The sequence below is a fragment of the Hermetia illucens genome, chromosome 3, assembly GCF_905115235.1.
Source record: "Hermetia illucens chromosome 3, iHerIll2.2.curated.20191125, whole genome shotgun sequence".
In the NCBI taxonomy this organism is placed as follows: domain Eukaryota; kingdom Metazoa; phylum Arthropoda; class Insecta; order Diptera; family Stratiomyidae; genus Hermetia; species Hermetia illucens.
The window spans coordinates 93,218,957-93,245,153 of record NC_051851.1 but is presented as its reverse complement, the minus strand read 5'-3'; the positions used below and the strand labels follow the sequence as shown (position 1 = coordinate 93,245,153).

Here is a 26,197-nt window from a genome sequence, read left to right as displayed (position 1 = left end):
TTCCCATAGATATCTGTAGAGCGTGTAGTTTTAGGAGCGGTTATGCCATCTGATGAATACAAATCATTGGATTTAGTTCTTTGCATAAAGATGACGACTTTAACAGAATGAGGAATTGCTCCTGATATAAATGAATTTAATGTTTTCGCTCTGATGAACGATAATCAGTTTGGGGAAAACCCAACACCGAAATTAATAAGGATAATTTAACGCCTCCAATTAAATATTTTGTTGAGGGAGTAGTGTTCGATATTGCACGACAGCATCTGGTGTCAGAGCTTATTTCCATCCTTCATATAAGAGACCACATCACATAAATCTATATTTTGAAAATTTCCAAAATGGTGTTGGGCATTGTATATGGATATTATTTCGAGCAAGGATGTAGCCGCAGGTAATTTACTACCACTTGATGCAACTCCCATTACACTTTAGCCGTTGTGCTTTGGCTTGATAAGAACGAAAGGGAAAGTACTATATAACGGGTAAGTGTCAATTAAAACAGCTCGTTATATGGATATTGATGAGATTTAAGTTACACTATTCAGAAAATTGAGCTTCTCATGCAGAAATTTATAATGAGGTATCAGTTTGAATATTATATGACATGGATGGTTTGAAATATGCTACCTAGCTACCTTATATCAGTGTCGACCTTATACAGATCACCCCGGTACTGGTTTATATTAAATTTCTGAAACTACTCTTTGAAGTGGTTGAAATTGGCTTTCTTGCATCAAGTTTCTTGAAAATATGAATGTACAGGGGTAATTGGTTGGGTTGGTTAGGCTCTACAGTGATTCATCCCTTAGTTAAAGATTCTGTTTGGGTTGGTACTTTCTACTGCATTGTGGCCAGCATTGACTGGTTCTCCTCCAAGAGCCTAAGGTTCAAATGACTTAATCTCTTAACTAAAAGTACTAAAATAAGTTTCAAGTTTTTATACTGATCATGAGAGCTGGAAATTGCAAAGTGAACATCCGAGTTAACTCCTATGATCATTACAAATGCCACCCACAGCAAGGTCTCCAAACCGTCGAGCTGCCTAATTGCTTATTTTGGCCCAAAATTTGGTCTTCCGATTATAGGACCGAAATAAATTCAGTTTGCCATTTCCTTTCAGAGGCAAACTACAGGTTAATTTGACTCACCTTTACAAATACTGTGAGCGTCAAAAATAAGTAAACACCCATCTTTTTTGTATTTAAACTTTTATTGCACAATGTTTATTGATAGAAATTAAAATGTTTTATCATAGCTTGAAAGGCTCATATAATAGAAGTTTATGTCAGCACAAACACTTAAACAAAACAAAACATTTTCAAAAATAATTCATCTTGTCTTAAAATACTCATGAATTTACGCGTCAAAAGAAAGTATACAGTGGCAACACTTCTCGTTTTGTTTTTAATTATTTCCGGGAATCACACAAATTTCTTTGAAACTGTTTATAAATGAAGTAAGCAAATATAGTGCACTAATATTTTTCGTAGATTTTCTTTGTTTCTGTTTGAATAAGTGCAAAAGTATAACATTTAAGATAATGGGTAAGCAAACCACAAACGAAACACGAAAAATAATTTGAGATTTACGTAAAGAAAAGAAATCTTTGCGTGAAATTGGAAAAATCGTTAGAAGGAATCATTGTACGATAAAAAAAATTATAGATAAATATACGACTCGTCATACTATTGAAAATTTACTGCGGTCTGGGCGACCTAAGAAGCTTACTGACTCCGAAGTGCGGACAATTGTACGAGAAGTAAGGAATAATCCAGTTTCAAGTGCAGTAAACATATCAAAGGAAATAGCTGAGACTTCAGGCAAATCAGTGAGTGCAAGCACAATTCGAAGAGCGCTCCACAAAAATGGTCTACATGGCAGAGTGCCACGTAAGAAACCCTATATTTCTAAAGCGAATCAAAAGAAGCGTATAAAATTTGCCAGAAAGTACCAAAATGAGGCTCCAAACTTTTGGGAAAACATTTTATACTCCGATGAGAGTAAATTTGAAATATTTGGGGCGAAAAAGCCACCAAAAATATGGCGAGCGAAAAATGAAGCATTTCTCGACAAGTGCGTTACAAGCACCATAAAGCACGGTGGAGGCTCAGTTATGGTCTGGGGATGTATGGCGGCATCCGGAGTTGGAAATCTAGTTTTCATCGAGTCTAAAATGACTAAAATAGACTATTTAAATATACTGAGGGGCAATATCACTTCTAGTGCTGACAAATTGGGGCTGTCGGGAAACTGGATCTTTCAGCACGATAACGATCCGAAACATACGTCCCACATTGTTAAGGAATGGTTGTTATACCGAACGCCAAAAACCCTTGATCACCCACCGCAGTCCCCAGACCTTAATCCTATCGAGCATTTGTGGGAGCACCTTGACAGGAAAATCAGACAAAGAAGCATTTCCAACAAGGACGACCTAAAAAGGGCTTTAATCGAAGAATGGAACAACATTTCTCCAGATATTACAAAAAATCTTGTCAAATCAATGCCTAAAAGACTGAATGCTGTTCTAAAGTCACATGGAAAACAAACTAAATATTAAAAATTATTTCTAATTAATTATTGGATATTATTTCTTAGAGAAGTAAATTCTGTATACTTTCTTTTGACGCGTAAAATCAGCAGTATTTTGAAGCATTAATAATTTTTTGAAACGGTATTTTGTTTTGTTTAACTTTTTTCAGATTTAAACTTCTATTATATAATACTTTTAACCGGTGATGAAGCATGTTAATTTTTATCAGTAACTGCTATGAAATTAAAGCTTAAATACGAAAAAATTAAGTGTTTACTTATTTTTGACGCTCACAGTATATTAACTCCATGCCTTATTCCTATGATTTTTTTTAGTTCCTCCTATTTCACCGTGCAAAATAAAATTTCATGTGCATTCCTTCCCTATTGACCAAAAAATTCACTTTGTTTCCGTTGTCCCTGGAAATACGGTCCTTTACGACCCTAACTAGTAAACATTTGCTGCCCGAATTTTCTAGAACTACCTCGATTCCAATCACTCTTCTTTTCTTTAGAAGCTTAACTCGAACCAGGAAATATACTAGAATTTGCTACTTCAAAACAGGTGCGGCTATTGATTAAGTCCAAAATATCTTTTCAATTAAGGAGTACAAATGCGAAAGAAATCTAGAGGTGCATAAATTTCAATCCGCTTGAATTTAATTGGACCGAACGAACACAAGTAAACGTGTAACAAATTTTTGGAAGTTTCAAATAAATTTTGTCTAATACTTTCTCATAAGAAAATAACCTTGATTCGAACAATCTGTCAAAATGCATCTGACGCCTGCAAATGGCGATGCGATGCCTCTGAGACTTCCCGGTTTTCTTAACGTTTTAGGATAATTTCATATCTTTTACCAAACAGATGAATGGCGATCCGGTAATCAAAAAACATTGTAAGAACTGGATACAGTTTTTCTAGTAACTTTTCTTTCCCCCTTAGATCCAAACAAATTTGCCGTTGAGCTACTCTCATTGCAGTGCTTTGAATAAAAACATCCAGGGGCTGCAAATTGAGCAATACATTTATAGCTGCGCCGGATGTTGTGCTCATAGCACCAGGAATCTCATCACACTATGGAAGCATAAGCGAACATCGTCCTAGTGAACGTACACCCCATGTCCCATGTCGAGGCGAAGGTCCGTTTGTACAGCCCCTAGGCTGTGAGAGTTCATTTTATTTTTACCGCTACATGTTTGTTCTAAAGAAATATTTTATCTAGAATAACTTCCACGTATTTCACTTCTTCGGAGAGTTGAACTGTCTCTGGGAGGAAAAGTCCATCAAATTTTCTTCTTTTTAAGATTCTGTGAGAAACAAATTTTTTTCACCGAATATAGTCATGTGGGGTATCAAATGAAAGGGCTCAATTAGCATTAGAAACTGTACTAATTTCTAGTACTGGGTAAAACGTGGGGAAGTAAGAGCTCAAATGCGTGCCCGAAAAAGTAAAGCAAGCTCCGTTCTCAGAACCTATCCAACGAAAAAATCTGAAAAAAAAAATTATTTTTCCGAAAACCCCCTTAAGTTCACTCTACAAATGCATTGTATAAAGAATAATGATATAAGGCATAACCTTGCGAAGTCTGAATGAAATCCAACTTTTACTAACAAAGTTCTAGAGGATCAAAGTTTCGCAATTTTACTAAGCAGGCCATTTGCACTGCCCCATGGTTGCCTCCAAAGGTAAGTGAGTTATTTAGAAAGGAACCGCTGAAATAAACTGCACAGAAGAGGTGCGGTGATTAATCCGCACCGGATTACTAACCCGAATATCATTGGAAACTGCTATCTCTCCTGTGATATGCAATCACTGAAATCCTGGAGATACGAAAAGAAAAGCTTGCCGAATGCTCTAATCATAACAGCAGGTATCAAAGCAGCTTTCAGCGAAGGATTAATAATACCTTGTTCTTCCAAAAGGATTTTATAAAAACCTCACCAACTCAGATCAAAAGTCACCTCAATCTAAATAAGGCGGAAGACTTTCGGAGAAGCGTTAGGAACTAATGCCAACAATGAGTTCATGAGAGGCTCTTCCCAAAATGATCATCCCCGACATAACTGAAATTGACGCTGAAACGGTCCTTGGAAAGGCCGTTAGGAGCTGATAAGACCCACAACTCCTGGCTAAAGTGGTTCAAGATGATAATTGCTAACCTAAATTTGGTTATACGCGAATATCTCAAAACATGATGATATTCATAAACTCATAGTTGAGGAGGCTGCAAAGAATAGCTTAAGTTCAATCCAATAGACGTAAAGCAGGCTGTTCACCAAAACCGAAATATTTCGTCAGCCTACTTCTTCTTCTTTTCCTTCAGCCTTTATCCCGTTCAAAAGCGCAGTTCTCCATTGGCTGGTAGCGTTGACCCTTCAGCCTACATGGATTATAAATCAGTCTCCGACTCTATATCATATTTTACTGCAAAATCGACTCGTATGTCGGGTTTCTGCTGAGAACAGTAATCAAGAACTGGACCACAAAGCTATCACAATCCTCACAAGCATCAAAATTAGTCAGGAGTGGAATCTACCAAGGCTACTCTAGGCCTGTGATGACTTTGTTTGGCATTGAATTCGTTATCCTATCTTTTTTATGAAAGCAAATGCGGGTGGTTAACTAAACATATATAGTACATTGTTGAAATGTACATTGAACCATAGAGTGGAGTAACACTATTTACAATCTGTTAACAGACGGATGAGTGTAGGTCGCGCAAACAACAATATGCACAATAGAGCTTCCGAAAAGTTGACGATCCCCCAGGGAGGAAGGGGAAGTACTTCGTTTGAAAATTTTGCACTATTCCTCACGAATTTTTCTACGTGAACCAATCTTCTAGCCAACTATACCAGGCTCCTGGCAGACAATAAATTACCTATTTTGAACTTTAAAAGTGAAAACTTCAGTTTTCTGTTATACAATTACGAAGAAGGAACCATCCAACGTGTAAGATCTGGGTGCAGGATATCAAGCAGTACCGAGCACTCCAGTCGAAGCCATTTACTCTGCAGAGAATATTGGAAAAGGACCAAGTCAAACTATTGTAGGATCGTTCTATTGGCACCGAACACAGTGTTGAATTCAATAGGCCTGCTTCTCAAGGAAGGACGAGCATGCTTCATATATTACGTGGGCGTACCATTGGACCGGAACAAAGGGGCAAGACAAGACAAATCTGGAACTGCGGCCACTTGCAGGTGATATTAAGCAGACACGAAGACTACGAAAGGTTCAAGTAATCCCAATTGTGATTTCAGCGCCCCGCGTCTCCTGTTTAGTAAAAAACCAAAGATAGTTGGAGGAGATTTATAGAGAACTTATTCACAGACAAAAAGATATACTTCACATATATTCTATCCCTCGTTAAAATAGAAATTTGTAAGTGGCGAAGAACTCAAACATATTTCACCTATTTTAAATAATCCATAGAAAGGTGAAAGATAAAATCTACTTTAGTAAAAACTGCTTACCTTAAATTCGCTGGAAGTTAAACATGACCGCTATTATCGCAAATCCATCGTTAACAAATTAATTAGGCCATTCAATTTTCTGGAAAGAAAACAGAGAGATATCTTTTAATATATATATTTATTACCAGATAATGAAATTCACTAGTCAGTTCTTAACCAAAAACCTAACAAGTCTGGAAACCGGAAGCTGGACGCTTCAGTTATGTAAGGCTTTGTGTATTTCTTAGTACTTAGCACGTAATATATGCATATATTATGTGAGAATATCCACTTTCGGATGATATTGACATTCATAGTATTAAATTTGCAAAGAAGCGACAACTTTGACGTATTATAACTTTTTTAGTAATAGTGTGACTTCCACCAAACTGCGTAAGATCATGCTCTATGTTATACCCTATATTGTTGCGTGGTGCTAGCATGAACTTAAGGAGGCTTTGCCTGCCAGTTACTAAAAATTACAGTAATATACTACTATTATTATTAACTTTATTTGTACAGGTATCAGTATGAAAGGTATTTCGGAGCCCAGGCACTATATAGTGCCAGCCTCCTGATTTTTTCAGATTTTTCGTTTGGGTAGTTTCTGAGAATGGCTCCCTTAAAGGAATAATCACTTTCAACCTCCCGCACTACCCACCTTTCTAACAAATGTCAAAACTAAGACCGGCTTCGAAAAGTACTAACCTAGACCTTTAATTTGGTAAACCACATGACAATATTTGATGAAAAAACCCACCTTTTGCATGTATGGGGACCCCCCCACCTTAAATTAGTCGTAAAAGGATGCACAAACCTTAAAAATGGCAAGGCATGTGACCCTTCAAATGTTTTTTCGTGGTTGCGTTTAGTTCTTAAAAAACTCACAGGTCATACTCCTAGGTTGTGACTTTTGTATAAAATACAGATGATTTGTAGAAAGTACCAACCACAATCTCTAATAAGCAATTACCTCACTCAAAGGTAGAGACTTGTGAAAACATTTGTCTGTTTGTTCGTCACACACATTTTTTTTCGGAGCGTAGCAGCGATTGACACCAAATTTGGTGCAAAGGTGGGAACTGTGAACGCTCACCAATACAGTAAGTTACATCATGTCTATCAGAAAAATGCAGAAGAAATGGAAATTTGTGAAAAATAATTTCGGAAAGAAAGAGTTGCTTCAGGTATAAAAGGTTTTGTGTCTCCCTGTGTGAGTAGCTTTGAGTATGTGGCCGTTACCCTTCCAGAATAATTAATAATTCAAATACGCACCCTTTTTCAACAGCCATTGACACAAATAATTTGTTCGGCAGAGTACTCTGTCAATTACAGTTAATTACCTACGATACATTAGGAGTTCAATCATCATCATTATCAACGGCGCAACAACCGGTATCCGGTCTAGACCTGCCTTAATCAAGAACTCCAGATATCCCGGTTTTGCGCCGAGGGCCACCATCCCTAAAAGCTGTTTGACGTCCTGACCTACGCTATCGCTCCATCTTTGGCAGGGTCTGGCTCATCTTCTTTTTCTACCATAGATATTGCCCTTATAGACTTTCCGGGTGGAATCATCCTCATCCATACGGATTAAGTGACCCGCCCACCGTAACCTATTGAGCCGGATTTTATCCACAACCTGACGGTCATAGTATCGCTCATAGATTTCGCCGTTATGTAGGCTACGGAATCGTCCATCGGAAAATTCTTCGGAGGATTCTTCTCTCGAATGCGGCCAAGAGTTCAATATTATTAGTAAATGTGAAGAAGTTCACCTAAAATAAGAAGCTGGACAGTTCAGGTATTTCGCGTGCTGCTGACATTCAAAATGTTGGAAGCGACAATTTTGATCTACTATAACTTTGTTAGTATTAGTATGATTTCGACCAAACGTGGTAGGATCATGCGCTATATTATGGAAGAACTTAAGGGGGTTTAACAGTTAATTACTAAAAATTGTAGTATTATAGTATTAATATTAACTTTATTTGAACAGATGTCTGTATGAAGGGTATTTCGGAGCCTAGGTACCATATAGTGGCAGCTTTGTAGGGAATAATTCTACCCCCAACAAATAAAATACTTTTCCTTTTGTATAATTTAAATATTTTTTCTATTTGAAATATATTACATTATAACTAAACATAAGCATAATCATGTATTTTAACTAAATTTAAAAAATGAACTTTGTTGAAAGGCAACAAATGCCGGCGGAGGAGACTACAGCGAGAGTGATCCTTATTTCGTGCAACAAAAAGGTCATTCCTGACATTTGTCCTCCAGCCGATGTCAGGCCATCTGTTGAAGATACTGCGGCCATTATTACAGCGGCGGAGGCAAATCCACGATGGCGCCTAGGTTCGCGCCTCCGATGCATCGCCACAGCTTGGTGATTATTTTGACATTTCCGGGTTGAGTAGGTTTGAAGAATGGGCTCGTGAAAGAAATAACCATTTTCAGTCCCCTCTCTCCCCATTTGTGAAATAAACGTCAAAATTGAAACTAGCTTTGAAAAATATTAATCGAAACCTTTGATTTGATACCCCACGTGGCTATATTTGATTAACAAAAATGCTAATAAAGTACGCATATTAAATACGGCTGTTTTAATGTACAAATATATCTATCTGAATTAGACACTACCCGCAAAATTCATTAGCACGCGTATACTATATGCCTAAATACACACACGTCTACTTAGAGTAATTGATATTTATATACAAATGACTAAAAAACTGAAACAAAATTATTCCTTGAGGCCCCAATCATAAGAACTCATTTCGTTGTGGTATTGAGTAACTGATATGTGATGATGACGTCATACAGGTTGCAGAGTGCACGAAATTCACAAAAAATGGCAAAGTTTCAGGCCCTATAACTTTGTTAATAATAGTTGGATTTTCTTCAAACTTAACCAATTTGTTCATTATGTTATCCCTTACGCCCATGCCATGTAATTCTGGGATGAACATAAGAGGGATTCCCGGGTAAATTTCTAAAAGTGGAAATATACTATTATTAACTTTATTTATGTAGATATCGAAACCGGATGTATTAGGTTGTTGCAAATGAAATGGCCGTTTTGGTACTAAAATCTGAAACGACTGTAAAGCTTACAAAAATTTGTTTATTTAATCAAAATAGGTGCCAGTCGATTCAAAACACTTCTTCCAGCGAGATTCAAGAGCATGTATGCCAGTTTCGTAAAAGTGCTCTTAAATTCCACGGAGAACGATGTAACTCACTGTGTGCGTGGACGTTCACAGTTCCCACTATTCGACCAAATTTGGTCACTCGCTGTAACTGCTTCTGGTATTTATTTCCTAAAACATGAAAAGGGAGTATACTTTAATGTTGTGTGCTATAATTCCTTTCAACGCAGGACAACGACCACAAGTACACTTCTTTACCGTCACGATAATGGCAATCGTATATTTTCTCACGGCGACTCTATATGCCTTCCGAATCCATAAACTTTAACCTAGTTCAATTTAAAACATTTCCTCGAACTCTTATAGAGTTAGAGAAACATCTCAAACAATTATGTTCGGAAAATTTATAGGAACCAGTAGTGATTCTACAACTTTCTAATTCGAAAGATTTTTACAAAAGGCCTCCATAAGAAAACCTCCAGGTGGGTCGATGCACGAAAGGAGCTGACAGTTCTGTATATAGTTGTCAGTATAGGCACAACGCGCAGAAGCTTCGCTATGCATTAATGCAAATGTAAAGGGTGATTGTAATTATCTTACATCCAACTCTGATTGGCCCTATCCACATCCAGAGCCAGGCCAAGGTCCATGACTCGGTGAGAGAGCTAGCGGATGCCATCGGTGTAGTCGGGGTTTTTAGGAAAGATTTAATGGTGTATTAAAATCCTTCACACCCTCCGGATAAGACAGCAGCGATAAAACAAAAAAGAGTATTATCAGACTCTAACAAATGACAGCTTTATGATGCCCTGATAACAGCTATTTATTTCTCACTAGACACTCTCACGCTATCGGAAGCCTTCTCGAAATCGATGAAGAACAGGTGAAGCGTGGGTCTGAACTCCAAACACTACTCCAAAATGATCCGAAGGGCGTTAATGTAGTCAACTAAGGAGAATTCAGGACGCAATTTAGGCGTGACCGATGGGTCCAAAAAGAGGCTAGTATTGAGCTTTAGTGGTCGAAGCTCTCCACCACTGTGTGAAGATCTGTGGGAAGGTCTGGACGAAATATGCAGGCGAAGACAAACGACTGTTAAATGACAACTCCTAAATTTACTGCTAATCGCCATGTGGTCGGTTTGACTAGACATACGTTGTTGATCAGTTGGAACCCAAACATATGGCACACTCAACTAGGCGATGATAGGTGCAGAAATCCACCAAGCTATTGTCAAGCGATCCTCAAGACCGTGTTTCCCACTTTCGCATTAAAACCACCCATCACAATCACAATGTCTCTTTAGGAAACCTCTCTGCACTGAGTTGCTCAAAGCTCCCTTCTCGTTTGTATCGGAAATTCCCGATGGTTTGTAATACTACATTATTATGATGTTTCTCATAATAAACTGGAATTTCGCAGTTGATATTCTGTCTGACAGCTCCCATGATATGTGGGATCTACCGCATGCGGTAAGAATTAATCCAACAACGAACTGAAGACCAGTTGCCTTCGGTAGGCTTGTCAAGAAAAATTCAGTAGGGAACGCCGATCCTGTTGTTGAGAAGCGTTTGGAAAGTGGAGAATCCAATCGCAAATCCGTGACGAACGCGAAAGGATGTAGCCGAAAGATCGGCATAGTTCCGCAGCATAGTTTTCGTCTCCCAAACATAAGGAGTTTGAAGTTTTTTAATTGCTTTTTGACACAAGCAAAGAATGCTTCGGTAGATTCTAAGTCCCGGCTAATAAGCAAAGCTACTATCTTAGCGGGGCACTTAGCAGTAATACCGTTGTTCCGGGTGGAGTTTACCCTACTTATTTCTTGAAATGCTAAGGTGTCACATGGCCATTCAAACTGTAGTGAGCCTTCTTCCGCTCTAAGAAACGAGCTTGGAGCCGTGTATAGTGTCTTACATTAATTAAAATTCTAAACACTCTGAAATTTTTGAATTTTTTCTTAAATAGAAACAAGTTTCTGGTGCGGTTTTATTACCGACGAAACTATATGTTCAAGAAAGTTGGAAGCTGCTAAACAAAAGTGGGAAATTGAATGACAGAAGTGTGAATTTGACTGAAGAAAATGCAAATATGCTTGACGCACGTTAAGATGGACTGGGAGAAACTTCCCATAGTTCCACTGTCCCACTCCATTTGTTATTGACGAAGAATGTAGAGATAACATTTTCCAGCGACCGTCTACAGAAAACGCTCACTCTGCGCCACTAATAAGGAATCCGTGTACATTAGGAAAAATTTTCTTTATCCCTATTATATCTCCTATTCACTTCATTCTGGTGCACAACGCTATTCACACAAACCGTTTTTCGTATCGTCCTAACACAAAACATCTCCCTTAAGAAACCATCCTTATTCAAGATGTGGACAACGCTCCATTAGATCAAGACCGTCTCCATCTGAAACTTACTCGTAAATATTTATCCTTTTTAGTCGCGTTAGATGGGTAAGGGGCAAATCGTGAGAGGATTTTTAATTACATCTTCTAACCGCTTAGTCCCTGAAGCGCTCACATGTTTTGCTGCCATTCAAAATATAGAGATTATCCACATTTCCTTTTTCAACCAGGCTAGAGATTACCTTCTATAAAGCGGACTAGCTAATATCCGACACCTAAATGCAATTGAGGGAAATTTATCGGTCGTTCTATACATTTTTAACGGCTCCATCAAAGAGTTTTGCCGGTTTGCGCCGACTGAACACTTTGAATCCTGGACATGGTCCCGTAGTGGAGTAATTTCATGGTTATTCTGAGACTTGCACTGTTTTATTGCTATCCTATTTATGCCAGTGGCGTCCTGTGTAAGCGTGTAAGCTGTATCACCTCATATCTTTCTTAGCGAACCGACTTTAAATTTCTGTTCGCAGCTGTTACAGCTGAACGGTACGCTCAGATTGTCTTCATGAACCATTTGACCTAATTTCAATGCAAAGTTGGAAATTCTTTTCGTGTAATCGCCACATTTTTTCCTAACGCGTTTCTTTACAACGAGTTTTGCGTTAAGTGTTAAACTTTGTCTGCCCATTTCACGTCCTTTGTTGATGGTGACGTTGAATTTATTGACTCTCATCTTGGCTTGATGTCGGTACTTATGTATGTATGTGCCAACACAATTTCGTCAGCACATCTTTCTTCAGATATCCATATGATTCCACCGTCAGAAGTAGTCTTTATATAAAAATCTGTCCATTAATTCATTGATATACATATAATACATTTGTAGGCTACGCTCCCTCAAGGTGTACCCGCTATTATCTGCCTAAGCCACGGTATTTTCAAGGTAAGCCTGATTAATATAAGGTTTCAGTTATTGACTTACGAAACAATATCAGCTAGGGGAGGTTGAGACACTGTTTTTCTTATTATTCACGACTCTTTCTTCTCGAAGCCATTTGCGCGGGATTGGTGCTCACCATTGGGCCGAAGTAGATATTAAGATCGGAGTGAAATTGTGTATCCAAATTCGGAACATACTAATGAAGTTTTCATTCGTAATATAGCAACCATGACCCTCCAATTAATTCATCTTTAAGGTTTTGTGTAAAACGTATTAAAATCGCGGTGTGCTAGAAAAAGTGAAACAGATCTCAGAACCTATCCAGCCAAAAAATCTAAAAAAATTCACAATGGTGCGTCTACAGTATCTGTCCAATGAATTAAGAACTCGAAGAAATTTTAAAAGCATTTTACACGAAAAACGACGATTTAGTTGCAATTTGAATCCCTTATTCTACCCACCCGGAAAGTTGAATGGTTAGAGCACAAGGCGGTCATACAAAAGGTCGCGGTTCAAATTTCACTGGTGGCGGTTGGATTTGTATCGTGATTTGACGTCGGATGCCAGTCAATTGAGCTGAGAGCGCAATACTGACCACATTGCCTCCCACAGTGTACTACTGTAGTGTACTGTTACGGTCTTGATTGAAGTGCTCTAACACACTTCAAGGCCCTGATCCAATAGGGACTCTACCCACCCATGCCGATATGTGGAACCTATGTTCTATAAACAGTTTAACGTAAAAAATAATATTTTTCAAGAAGTCTACTTTGATCTTAAAAACATATACTGATTAATGCAAAATGAAGTAACAAGAAATGTTGTTATATATTCTAGGCTTCCAATAAAATCATATTGAAATTTAAAAATCTTGTTAAAAGGAGAAATAATGATATAACCTTCACATTTCGAGCGTCACAATGTACTACTACCTTAACATTGCATTTGAGAAACTCGCTAAACAAAAATGTTGTGTCATACATAGCTTTGTTATGTTATGTGTTATGTCCAAACTTTTCTATTTCAACCGTCATTTCTACAATTCTGTGTTACATGTCAACCAGTTTATATAAGAAAGTCAAGGCTTTGTTGTTAACCTGGGGCGCTATCGTAGTGCACACAACATGTCGATCACACCTATGCGTTTCCAACGAAGTGAATCACCTCCTCCACAACTTTCCGATAAGCTTCAAATCTTTCTCCCCTGTTGTGTTCATGGTGTGACTAAAGCACCGATATCTGGCCTGTATAACGACGAAATTCATCTCATGATTAGTTCAGGAGAATCTAAAGCCGAAATCAGCCAAGTTTTATCGATAGTTGATGCGTTGCAAGTTTATTTTAGCTGTTAGCATCGCAAAGATAGGAATCGCGTAAATATTCATCCACTAGTCTCACTTAAGGTGGGTGTTCCTTATAGGGATCTTACCTGACATACTCCGCCAACTCAATAGGAAAGATATGAAATTCCCAGCATAATTAATTAATATTTTATGACTTGGTAAAGACAACAAGATCTACACAAAAAAGTTCCGCAGGGAGACTCTCAAACCCGAGGTCATTACTCCGTTTGAGCACATTGATCATCGTCATCAACCGGCATCCGGTCTAGCTCTGCCTTAATAAAGAACTCCGGACATCCCGGTTTTGTGCCCAGGTCCACCAATTCGATATCCCTTAAATCTGTCTGGCGCCATCGCTCCATCTCAGGCAGTGTCTACCTCATTTTCCTTATCTTCTTTTTATACCATAGATGAGGCGGCATCGTCCTCATCCATATGGATTAAGTGACCCGTCCAACGTAACCTATTGAGCCGGATTTTATCCACAACTTGTCGATCATGATATCGCTCATAGATTTCGTCGTGATATAGGTTACGGAATCGTCCATTTTCATGTAGAGGGCCAAAAATCCTTCGGAGGATTCTTCTCTCGAACGCGGCTAAGAGTATATTGATGGCAAAAATAATTCCGCTTCTTTTAGGGAGAGCAGGCCGTATTCGTATGTGGCTTGTAATCACTCACAAGAGGTGGACCTTTATACCAGTGAGAGACGTGATGAGATGTTCTTTCCGCCTTTTCCGCTGCTTGTAATCGTACATGGAAACCCAACTGTTAATGTCTAGTACAGGATCATCGAAAGGCTTACGACTAAAACAAACTTTTTCGTGACACGGTAGAGGAGTACCCTCCTGAGTCACACCATCTCAATTCGCTTAGGTACAGATTGGGTCTATTGGTTTGGTAACTAAGTAATTGCCGATTTTCTCTCTTTAAGTAAAACATTTCTCCATCAATCCACATTCAAAGAATCAACATTCATATCATCCAAGGCGTTTTACAAAGATGAAATAAATGATAATCTGAGCTCGGGCCATGTTACTGCCAATTAGATTACGCGATGTGATCAAAAGGCGGAATTGGCAGTGAATAGGTCACATACTGAGGAGGGGCGACAATAGCCTTTCTCGCTACGCCATGCCGTGGAGTCCACTCTCCCAAGATAGCCTACATGTGGGCCGTGCCAGAGATGGAGTGCAGGCATCTCGACAAGTGCTGGGGGAGCTGACGAGCAACGCGAGTGATGGCCCGTTGGTGGTGTTAGCGCACTATATGCCACAAAGGAGTAAATGGCAATCATATATAATTCTGTCCAGTTATTAAAAGTACACACTCGAATTAATATTAAGATCTAAACAAGTCGGAATACCGGAAGCTCGCGCTTCGGGTATGAACGCACATTTTTCTATCCGTATATAGCTACAAATCCAACATAATCCTTCATATTTTTCCAAACTACAGGAAATACGTACATATTACAGCCATAGATATTGTCCTCACCCTAAACAAACAAATTGCCTCTTTCCGAGTACTGTACATATATATGCACGTATATAAATTGGTCGTACCTATATTTCCGATTTACTTCGTGCGCAAAAACATACATATGTACATATATAGTACGCATATTGAATTAGACACTACCCGCAAAATTCATTAGCAACCGTATACTATATACCTAAATACACACACGTCTACTTAGAGTAATTTATATTTATATACAAATGACTAAAAAACTAAAACAAAATTATTCTTTGAGGCCCCAGTCATAAGAACTCATTTCGTTGTGGTATTGAGGAATTGATATCTGATGATGACGTCATGCAGGTTGTAGAGTGCACGAAATTCACAAAAAATGGCAAAGTTTCAGGCCCTATAACTTTGTTAATAATTATTTTCTTCAAACTTAACCAAATTGTGCATTATGTTATCCCTTACGCCCATGCCATGTACTTCTGGGATGAACATAAGGGAGGTACCTGGGTAAATTTCTAAAATGTGGAAATATACTATTATTAACTTTATTTATGTAGATATCGAAACCGGATGTATTTCGAGGCCTAGATTTCGTAGAGATGCACCACTGTGTTTTTTCAGATTTTTCGGTTGGATAGGTTCCGGGACCTATTACACTTTTTGATAGTCATATTTTGCGGCCTCATTCTCCTATGTGTCACCCGATGTCAAATATGGAATCTGTTTCGAAAAGTACTAATTGAGCTCTTTTGGTTGATACCCCGCATGGCCACATTCTGTGACAAAAAAAATGTGCACTCTCCATTCACATGTATGGGGAACCTTGCCTCAAACTTAACACAAAATGGTGCCACTGCATGTAAAGAGAACAGCAGATCACATACTCTCGTGAATTCTCGTGACAATCGGTCCAGCCGCTTCCGAATAAATCGGGTGTAACAGACGGACGATTCTAATAAGGTTTTGTTTCACACAAAACCTTAAACAAGTCGAGAAACCGGAAGCTGGGCGCTGCAGGTATGAAAGGTTTTGTTTGCTTCTTCTGTAAATATTATATATGTGAGTGTAGAACTATCCCGTTTGTACGTAGCCAGTTATGTATATGCATTTAGCATGTCAGAATTAGTACTTCAGGTTGTAAATTTACACGGTAAAGACAATTTTGAGCTACTGTAAGTTTGTTACTAATAGTATGATTTTGATCAAACTCAGGGATAATATGCTCTATATTATGTTTTATACTAATACCAGTTCTACAACTCTGAAATAAACCTAAGGGGGGTTTTACTCAATTTTCCCGAAAATACTGTAATATCCTATTATTAACTTAATTTGAACAGATATCGACATGGAGAGGTGGCCTGGGCACCATATAGAGGCACCCCTCCCACTCCCCACTTTTCTAACAAATGTCAAAACTAAGAGCGGCTTCAAAAAGTACTAATCGAGACCTTTCACTTGATATCCCACATGACCCCATTCGGTGAAAAAAAAATTTACACCCCCCTTTTACATGTGTGGGACCCCCCCCCCCCTCTCACTGCATGCCTGGGGGGCCACAGGTATAGCCATTTCTGAGAAAAGTGCTTGTGACATACATGACAGACAGATAGACATTGAATCAATTTTAATAAGGTTTTGCTTGACGCAAAACCTTAAAAAGGAAAACAAGGGAAGGTAGATTTCTTTCAGAATTTGTTTCACGCCGCAATAAAAAAACTGAACTGTCAATCATTCAATTTTTTTTCTTATAGAAGTTATATTATGCCTATCAGATCCAAAGTATTAAAATCTATTTTGAATTTATTTGAGTATTCTAGTTGTTGGGGAAACAAAATATCGTTTTGCAGATAGAAATGTTATCCAGGTATCAGAGCAATATAATTGATCTAACGAACAAAGCCTTATTAAAAATTCACAGGAAATTTGCGACTCATGAAAACGTTGAAAAGGTCATATCTGAAAAGGGATTGCCATTTGGTTATTTTCAGTCATATCATTCACTTTCTATAAAATGTCAACTTTGAATCGAATAATGCACACTCTAATATCCTTGCTTGTAATCCTAAAACCCTGGAAAATATATTTTTCATGTAAGCCTAAGCACTAATTGGTATATTTCTGGAATCTAAAGCGAGACGGTATAAGATTACCTCTAACCAAATTTGTTAATTATTTTATCCTTGCAGCTTATTCATTTCACGAAGCACTAACGCAGAACAGATTAGCTCCTAGGAATAATTAATTTGTATTTTTTCAGTCCTTGCTTCCCTTTCAAAGCATATGCAAATTATGAGAGTTTGTGAAAAGAGTTTTCTGAAAGTCAAATCTGCTCGGAAAACCACCTCCCTTCAGCTACGTTAGTCGCAGTCTGAACTTCGACTATTCCAGCTTTAAATCCTTCTTTTATCCCATAATCCTGTTCCTCTTCATTCCCAACACACCGCCAAACGCTGCAAGTTGTTCTTCAACTAGAGCAGATTGGATTTGGGTTCACAGTAAACGTAAATCCAAAGTAAATCTAGAATGAAGCCAAAGTAAACATGTTATTCCTGAACTCAGTTAAATTCACTTAGCTTTGAGTAGTTCCTGAAATGCACTTTTCTTATGTAGTGGAATTGGAGACATAGCCCTCACTATAGATTCTTCTTTTACCCGTATAACCTCTGCATTAAACACATGAAGATAAAGGCAAAATGAGGCGAATCTCAAGATATTACAGATTAAATCGGAAAAATACCGCATTAGATCGGAACAGCCATCTCGTTCACAACCCGAAGGAAAACAAGTCCTCAGAAGAAATGAAACGGAGCGAATAATTCCAAACGCAGTTGACTAAAATTGTAAAGGAAACCCAAACATCTTTTCAAGACTCAAAGTCGTACCAAAAAGGATACACGTATATGGAAACTTCCTGAGCCGGGGCCGCATATATCCTAATGTTTTCTTTGAAAATCCTTTGCAAGTCCTAAAGCCTTAAAGATACCCTCCGAATTGGAATTATGCAAATTTCTACTACTGAGCCCAACTTAACTACACCTCGCCACATTTGTTATGATTACACGACTCCATTTAGGTTTGTTATTTTATTAGACGCTTTAAAGGGCTTTCTCGGCCACATCATCATAATCATTTGCATTAAAGACTTCCAGTGTAAATAACAGAAACAGTTGAGGCGTACATAGGTACCGTAGGACGCATACAAACCTACGGAACGGTGTATGTCTGCTCTCTATAAATTTCTAGAATGTCAAGCATGAAACGCTTGTGTAATTCTAAACGATCGTTACATATTTACTTTCACTAACATGCTCTTATAACAGTTTCAACAAACTGCCACGGCATTCTTCGTTAGGGAATTTTCATTGAGGACAAAGTATCTGACATGTATATCCTTCAAGTCCCAGCTCCAGCCTCTCCATCCCAGGGGATGGTGCACAGACGAACATTTTTACTTACCCATCTTAATTTCTAGTTGCTGCCAGACAACAAAAATATTCCCGTCGGGCTGGGTGGTGAGCAGGGGTAATTCCTAGGGGCGCCACCTCCTCGTAAATTTTCCCAGGACTTTTCAGAACAAGTCGGTCGGTATTGTACAAGTACTCCCCTAATTTGCATAGTTTCACTACATTGCTCTGCCGAAAACTTTTCTCTATGTTTTGACTCGGCTGATTTCAGTGTTTAACCCGCACAGTGAGCTCACACCGAATTCTATGTTATGTCGATAGTTGGCGTCGGTTATTACGCGTAAAGGAAAGTTATGGAAAATTCGTTAAATATTTTTAATAAAGCTCTAGGGCTGTTTTCGATTTTATAAAATATTTTAGATTAAAACAGGGAGGAGATATTTCGACGCTTTTAACTCTCCCCATTTTAATCTTTCTGCCCAAGCATGTCGAGTGCCCGCTCCGTATTACAGTCATGAGCGTTCAACGAACATCGGGTCGTTAGCCCTATCACCACACACCATCAACCTAGTCCTAGCAGAACATAGGGAAGGAATTCGAATTTTCCACAACAGAAGAACAATAGCGTTAAAGACTCCAGCGATATATTATTCGTTATTAGGATCTGAACTAATGGAAAGGAATTTCGGGTGCTTCAAGTTATAAGCAGATCGCCGCCTTCGAAGCTCCGAGTTTGGAGAACAAAAAGAGTAAAAAGAAGGCGCAGAAATAATTTTAGGGGGTGGAACGACGAAATGATAGACTCTGCATTACTTTGAAGTTTACTGAACCTTGTAATTGAACAGAAATCCATCGAAACTGAGAAAAGAGCTGCAATTTCAATTCGAGCGTAAGAAGTCTTGATTGGAATTATTTTTCTTCAACGGCTTTATTAAAGAATGTAATTAGAATAAATGTTCATTTTATAGAATAAAATGCAGCTGTCTCAAGATCAAAAGCTGAAATACGGCAGATAATAGCAACCGAAGAGGCGTGGACGTACATTTTACTGAGAATTTTCAATTGAAGATGGATTTTTATGCATGGACTGCTTGAGGATACCAGTGTTTCGGTACAATGTGCGAAGTTGACACTATACACAACAACAACAAGATTTACTTTGAAGGTGACCCGCTCTGCGATTACATTTTTCTCATTTTATGTCTCATGATGGCAAGATCTAATTCCCCGATGGGGTAAGAGTTCATTTTTTTTAATCAGATGCTCGCTAGTGAGCAACTGAAGTGGAAGGACGTGGAGGAAAGCTACCCGTATGGAGAACATAGAAATCCTCTAAGTTGAGGGTCCGGCGGTGGAGATGGCATATGCTAACCGGGTTGATTGTAACAGGGACAAGTGCAGCAATGCGGCCCCAAAAATCAAAAATGCAAAAAAAATTAAATCGAAAACACAAAGCAAAAAATCGCTATTGAATTTTTGAGCGTAAAGACGGATAAGAATAATAAATTTAATCATGACTGAAAATTTAAACAAATCCGGGAACCGGATATGGACATTTCAGATATGAAAGGTTTTGTGTTTCTCTATGTTAGAAACGATGAGTGCAATTCAATTGCCCTCTTTTTTAAAAAAAAAGCCGTTTGTACAAATAATTTGATCCGGAAAGCCCTTTATTGACAATACTCAACCTCATACTTTTCACATTGGGAGTTCTATTATATATTATTAACCTACAGCAGGTACAAATAAGTCGGGAAGCCGGAAGCTAGACCTATTAGGTATGAAAGGAAAGATTTATCCATTCTACTTAATGCGAGCAAGGGGCTCTTGAATTTTATAATAAACAAGACCGAATACCAGAAGCTGGACACTTGCTCATCTGGTGTGAGAAATTTTCTATATTCGCTTTTCAATACGTACATAGCTAGAAATTCAAAATATTCCGTGATATATTCAACTCCGTCGTCCATATGAGCCCCTTTATATGGTGATGACGTCATACACGTCATTGACTGCCATAAGTTCACCTTAAATAGAAAATGTTGACCTTCTATAGCTCTGTTAACAATAGTGGGATCTCGTTTAAACTTACCAAAGTTGCGTATTATACTATTACTTATTATGGTACTAAATTTTGTACTTCTAGGAGGAAGTTAAAGGGGGCTTTCGAGTTAATTTCTAAAATATGGTGTTATGCTATTATTAACTTTATTTGAGCAGGTTTCGGAATGGGATGAGCAGGTGCACCATTACGAATTTTTCAGATTTTTCGGTTGGATCGGTTCTGAGAACGAGACCTGTTGCACTATCCGGGGTTTACATTTTTAGCTCTCACTCCCCTATATTTAACTTAATATCAGCATTAAGACAAGTTTCGAAAAGTACTAATCAATCCCTTTAATTTAATACCCCACAAGATCATGTTCTATGGAAAAAAGTATTACACCCCGCATTCATATGTATGTGGAGCCCCCTTAAACTCAACAGAAAATGGCACCGCTTGCAATATGTAAAGGGGTTTGCAGATCACACGTTTTCACCAAATTTCATGACAATAGATTCAGCCGCTCCAGAATAAATCGGGTCTGACAGACAGGTTTCGTTCAAATACAAAATTTAAAAAGACAGATGGTGTGACGGCCCAAATAAAATGCCCACAAATAGAAGACAATAGGAAAGAAAGATCCTCGAGCGATTGAAGTCCCCTTAACTCGCCTGCACCCTAAAGGAAGAGAAGGTGTCGGAGGAAGAGCAGGAAGAAGTACTTAAAATGCTTTAGGAGACAGGAGTTGAGATCAAATTCCTCCCTGTGTTGCATTTTAGTACCAGGAGATCCGTGTAGGCGAAAAGATTTCTTCCGCACTCCTCGTAAAGATAAGCCCGGAGAATCGGAAAGCGATCCGATCAGCATCAGGTCATTTAATTACCAGGCAGGAAGCTAGCAAAAGAGGTATGCTCAGAAGCTAAACCATTGAAATCTTCCGGAGTAGATGGCATTTTCCCAGCACTTATCCAGAGAGGCCTAGGAATCACAGAATTATGCAGAAGCTCATAGACAACTACATTAGAACTAACGTTCTAAAGCGTAATCCCCTACATCACTGGTAACACCCTTACCGGGCAGGACGGTCCACCGAAACTGCTCTGTGTCAGCTGACAGAGGTACTACGGGATGCCATAGAAACAAAAGAAATGGCACTGTGCGCGCTTTTCGATATCGAAGGAGCATTCAACAACACATCGCACACAGAGATACAAAATGCCCTGAGCTGCAAAGGAATGGGAAACACCCTGACACCCTGAAGTACCGACAGGTACAAATTCTATTGTCATGAACACCACTCAAGGCTGTCCACAGGGTGGGGTACTATCGCCGCTGATGTGGAGTATGGTAATGGAACAACTCCTGGACGTGTTAACAAATACTGGAATACAAGTCCAGAGTTACGCGGATGACATTGTTTTAATCTGTAGGGACAAATATGAAGATACCCTACGTGATAGAATCCCAACTGGACTAAGGGTTAATAGTGCCTGGTGCAGGAAGGTGGGACTGCGGATTAACCCAGTCAAAACCACCATATACCATTTACTAGGAGGCGTAAGCTTGATCACCTGAGAGCCATAACATTACATGATATGGAGGTGAAACGAGAAACAGAGGTCAAATATTTGAGAATAACGCTAGACCAAAAATTACTCTGGAAGGGACATGTCGGAAGCATTTGTCGGAAAGCCACGAGGGCTCTGATGACTTGTAGATTCATACCAGGAAACAAATGGGATTGAAGCCGGAAATACTACTTTGGATATATACTGCAATAGTAAGGCCAATGATTACCTATGGACCGGTAATCTGGGCAGAAAAAATCGAACTCAGCACACAAGCCAGGGAATTACATAAGGTCCAAAAGCTGGGTTGCGTGTGTATCAGTGGGGCAATGAGGATATGCCCAACGGCATCCCTAAAGGTCCTTCTGGGATTAACACCTCACCAACTGCACATACAGATGCAGGCAAGGAGGGCAATATTCAGGATGGCCGGTAATATGAGTGAGGCGGGGAGCTGCCTAAATCAAAGGAAGATTGATATTCTTTCTAGGTGGTATCCCGAATTACTGATACCAAGGGATAACGTGACAACGAGGTTTCACTTCGATAAGAAGTTTGAAACACGTTGGAGTAACAAGGCAAGCTGGGAGAGCGTGGCTGCGACATACGGCTTAAACCAGCAACTGATTACTTGGTACACTCACGGTCCAAGGTCCAAGGAAAATGTACTTTGAGCCAATGGGCAGGTACACTAGCATATTCCAGACGGAAATATACGCCATAGACAAATGTGCCTCTTTTAATCTGCAAAGGAACTATAGGGGGCAGAACATAACTATTATCACCGATAGTCAAGCAGCGATCAAGGCACTTAGGTCCAACCAGGTGAACTCTAAACTGGTATGGGAACGCCTTGAGAGACTGAATACGCTCAACTCGTCCAACAAGGTCTGGATACTTTGGGTTCCAGGCCATGTTGGGTTGGAAGGCAACGAGGCAGCGGGCGAGCTGGGACGCCTTTACACGGGCCAGAACCCTTCTGTGGAACCGGAAACGGTTTCATGGCTATGAATCTAAGAAATGAAGAGGAACGGTTGAGGGAACTATACTGGGCGGCCTACCGAAGATGGAGCAGTCCAGGGTGCTTATTTGGGGTACGAACCCATGCGCAGAAAGAATTGCTTAAACCTCACCAAAAAGAACTTCCGGATCATAGTGGGAATTTTCACTGGTCATTGTCATTGACTTAGGGAAGCTAGGGATATCTACGGACACTGCCTGCAGGTTTTGTGAGGAGGAGGACGAAACCTCCTGGGACGGTGTCCGGCACTTGTGCAAAGTAAGTCGAGGCATCTGGGAGGACACTTACTACCAGATGGAAGGCTGAAAGATCTGGAAGTAGGGAACATGTTAAAGTTCCTAACGGTTATAGGCCTGCTTGAGATACTATGATCGATAGATACACTATAACTAATAAAACAGGCGCAATAGTTCTTCGAGGACGCGGTGCGACTTTCCCTTAACAGAATAATAATAATAACTAAAGATACTTCATTCATAAATGCAAACTTTTTATATTTGCCTGGAGTGCTCCAGGGCAGCATCTTGGCACCGACTTTATATTTAATGGCAACTCAGTTTCTAAAAACAGAACTAAAGTTTTAAGGAATATAGACATTGGTAACATGCTTTTCGATCCTAAGATACACCCTGATCATTTGACTTTACGAACGTTGGCTAGATATATATCTTATGTTCAGAAGAGCAATAAGAAAAACCCACACAAGTTTCTGATATTTTATGTCAGTTACATTAACACGATACTGCATTTCTATGATCATTCAGGGTGAAGTAATTTCGCTTTGAACATAATACGTGACTTATGGTACAATACCTTCGCTGGCAACAGTAAGGTTGGACGAGAGTTTCTAGTTTCAGTGACTGCTGCCTCACTGCCATTTTTTCAGACCGTTCCCCATTTCGAGGTTTGAACCTGACTGCTCGTTCAGTTCTCGTCCATCTAATAAACCATCCTCAACCATTTCCAAAATACGTGCCCTCTTTGATGTCGTATAATACATTTCTTTTCTGGACACATTTATTCTTTGCTATGTACCACGTCTATAAGGACCCTTTTAATACTTACAGAAATATATGTATGTAGTAGCGGCGTTATCAAATGCGCTCGTAGTCTATTATTTATTCATCCGCAGCCTAAAACGATGAGGACGTTTCACATTTCAGAGAAGTTACAAAAACTTGCAGACACAGCGAGTGAAAAGTTTCGTAGCCACAGGTGCTCTTCGAATATTTTAGAGCGTGTGTTGAAATGTTTGAACCATTACAGCATCCCTTTGAGAAAGTTACTCAGAAAGTTTTCTGAGTCAAATGAAATGCAAAGGCTGAAAGTGCACCAATTCTTTTTCTTGCAATGCAACCTGCAATGGAAGTACTTTCTACATTAATGGATCCCCTCAGTGATTGGCTTCCAACTATAAAAGAATGATCACCCCATGTACGCAACAGGAGCCTTAAATATTTAAATTAAGGGAAGAAGCCAAAATTCACCTGTGATCCTTTTCAAAGAAAAATTGCATATAATTAACCTGCAAATTATTATGTCGATAAAATTCTAGCAATGGTTGAACACCCAATAAATGTTGTATTTACATTGTCATGTGCATATGTACGTCTGCTCGCCACATTACAATCAATTAACTTTTAAAATGCCAGGATTTCGATTACACAAATACAGTTCGTTGTATTAAATTCTCATTAAATAATGAAAGAGTTTCGAGTAATTAGCATGGAACAAAAAATAGACAGGCAAGGGTGAACACTTTGTACCAGTTAAATATTTGTGCAGACCTTATAGTCCGCAGAAAATTAATTGCGTGAGTAAAGCCCATCATCAAATTGCATGTTCCTTTCCAGAAGCTGGATAAACATTTTGTCCAATTATCCTTAATACGCGAGGAGCTAATGATTCTATTTGCATTGAAGTTGAGTTCATGTAATTTAAGCAGGAGTTCCGCGTACCTATCAGCCTTCGCTGCCAGGTGGTGAATGAGGTAAAGCCATTTGCTGGCAATTTTACATCTGGACCACCTTATTTATTTAAAAGCTTTATGCTTCAAGATAAATTATCTTAGTGGCAACCAAAACTGTCCTCATGGTAACGAAATTGGGGATAAAAATAGGAGCAACATATAATGAAAATTCACTCTATACATTACTCAGGCCATAGACGCTTTCAAGATGTGTTCTTCCATTGTTTGTTTTCCATTTAAACAGCAACAATAGTGCAGGTGACGCAAGTAGAAATTTTCATCAACTTAATCCCGGACCGGACCAAATGGAGAGCAACTTACTCTCTTTTTTTGGTCCACGGACCCCTTGTTTAGGGCTTAGCACCCAAACTTAAAAAAAAGTATAATAACAGCTCTGGCCAAGCTCTGGCCAATAAGGCGGATTTGCGCTCAATATAATTCGTAGTCATGCCGAACTGAGCGATTTAAATACCTCGGTTCAACGCTATCAGCCAACTGAGAACTGCGTTATGAAATTGGTTCACGCATTAACGCAATCTGGATGAAGTAGCATTCCACAACTGATGTTCTTTGTGATCGACGTATCACCGAACGTCTCAAATCTAAAATTTATCGCAATGTTATCCGTCAAGTCGCTCTCTATGGTTCTGAGTGTTGGCCGACCATAAAAGACAATGAACGGCGTCTTGCGGTAATGGAGACGAAGATGTTACGTTGGGCTAATGGCGTTACACGTTTTGATCACATTCGAAATGAGGATATCCGCGAGCGATATGGGGTTGCAGCGATCGTGGAAAATTTGCGAAAGAGGCGTTTTCGATGGTATGGTCACGCAATTCGTGCTACCGAGAACTCACTTGCCAAGATTGGTTTGAACATCGAAGTTGATGGTAAACGATCAAAGCGCAGGCCTAAACAATGGTGGCTT

At 39.1% G+C, this 26,197-nt stretch overlaps 1 protein-coding gene across 4 annotated transcripts in view; it reads right to left on the bottom strand.

Moving 5' to 3' along the window:
* The window catches only part of LOC119651335 (octopamine receptor beta-2R), a 410,560-nt gene that overhangs the window by 78,657 nt on the left and 305,706 nt on the right, over positions 1-26,197 (bottom strand). For all 4 annotated transcript variants that reach the window (XM_038054883.1, XM_038054882.1, XM_038054881.1 and 1 more), the window contains exon 5: positions 6,017-6,095. The gene's annotated coding sequence lies outside the window, so the exon portion shown is untranslated. The remainder of the gene's footprint in view (positions 1-6,016; positions 6,096-26,197) is intronic.